The 1,762-nt window shown below is 54.8% G+C and overlaps 1 pseudogene across 1 annotated transcript; it reads left to right on the top strand.

The window, feature by feature from the left end:
* Positions 1–518: 518 nt before the first annotated feature.
* On the top strand, positions 519–1,360 carry LOC306668269 (charged multivesicular body protein 6-like; annotated as a pseudogene). The gene has a single exon. The product of its transcript is annotated as a charged multivesicular body protein 6-like (transcript).
* The last annotated feature ends 402 nt before the right edge of the window (positions 1,361–1,762 follow it).

Raw genomic sequence — 1,762 nt, 5'->3', positions numbered from 1 at the left:
GACATTCCATTCTCCCAGGGGCAGTCTCCAACTTCCAGAGGCAGATGGCTTCATGGCTTCATTTCCTTGATTTGACGGATCCCCTATTTCTACTCTAACTACCTGTCCTTAATTCTGGCTTCACTTGCTTGCCTATCCAATCTCTTTCTTCATCCCTGTGCCCTATTTCCCACTGGGTTGCAGTCATATTTAACGGTTTTCCCACAACTTTAGTCAAATAATTCTTACTCATTCTTCAGCTTAGATATTACTTCTTCCAAAAAACTTTCCTTAAGATCTCTCCTGCAGGTATCACCTTCTTTCTTGACCATCACAGCTCACCATGCATTATCATCATTTCTATTCATTATTTGTATCCAATAGCTAGTTTATAACTTTCATATATGGAAGAGCATTATGCAACTTGTTCATTGTTATACTTCCAATGACTTTAATTTTATGTTTTCAACACAATTTGATGAATTAATGTTAAAAAGAAAACTAAGGGGGGCAGTCGGGTTGGCGGGCGCGGGGCTGCCATGGGCAACCTGTTCTGCGGCAAGAAGCAGAGCCAGGTCACCGAGCAGGACGGGGCCATCCTGCAACTCAAGCAGCAGTGGGACAAGCTGAGACAGTACCAGAAGAGGGTCACGCAGCAGCTGGAGCGGGAGCGGGCCCTGGCCAGGCAGCTTCTGCGAGATGGCAGGAAAGAACGGGCCAAGCTGCTGCTCAAGAAGAAGCAGTACCGGGAGCAGCCCCTGGACAGGACAGAGAGCCAGATCAGCAGCCTGGAGGCCATGGTCCAGAGCATCGAGTTCACCCAGATTGAGATGAAGGTGCTGGAGGTGGGGAATGAGTGTCTAAACAAGATGCACCAGGTGATGTCTATAGATGAAGTGGAGAGGATCCCGGACGAAACCCAGGAGGCCGTGGAGTACCAGCAGCAAATAGATGAGCTGTTGGCAGGAAGCTTCACTCGGGAGGATGAAGAAGCCATCCTGGAAGAGCTGGACGCGATCGCTCAGGAACAACTAGAGCTCGCGGAGGTTCCTCGGAGCCTCTTCCTGAAACACACCCAGAAAAAGCCCCTGTCAAGCTCAGACCCAGGCCCGCAGACCTGGTGGCAGCCTCGTAGCTCGGCCCTCACAGGACTTGCAGGGATTCTGCAAGGACAAGCCCACGGAGTTTGGGTGTGTGGCAGCCCCAAAGGGCTCCCAGGAGGCCGGCATGGCCAGGCTGGCCAAAGGTGCTGCCGGGCAGAACAGCAGCACACGCAGACTCAGGTGCCTGACGGCTCCGGAGCGTCCCCTCACGGTTTAGTCTGATTGCCCAGTCGTGCTGCTGTTCTGCTCTCGTTCTGGATTAAACAGCAACATGCAGACCCTTGGCCAGGCCCGGCTTCTGACGGGGTGGTTCCCATGGTGGCCGAGGCCCAGGTCTGCCACCGTCCCTGGTGCCGTTCACCGGCCCTAGCACCGTGGGGAAAGCAGCCCCAGGCCTCGGGCCCCTCCTACCCTCTCCCACCCTCTCCCTTGTTTGCTGCCCATGAGCTGGTGGGAGAGTTGCAGCCAGGGGGAGACCCTGGTGTACCTCAGTTTCCCCGTAGTTTAGGGGCAGACACCCCAGAACCTTGTGGCTCCTCTACCTTGACACCCTAGACAAGCTTCCAGCCTTTGTGGGAGTTGGGCCAGGGGGCTGTAGCTGCTAGATTGACTCCCGGAGCCCTGGCCTTGCCCCTCTGCCCAGTGGCTCTGCCCCGCCCAGAAAAGACATCCTGAAGGAA

Source organism: Sciurus vulgaris (genome assembly GCF_902686455.1).
Source record: "Sciurus vulgaris genome assembly, chromosome: 8".
NCBI classification, from domain to species: domain Eukaryota; kingdom Metazoa; phylum Chordata; class Mammalia; order Rodentia; family Sciuridae; genus Sciurus; species Sciurus vulgaris.
Note: the sequence above shows the minus strand (reverse complement) of the source record. Positions and strands in the feature narration are given on the sequence as shown.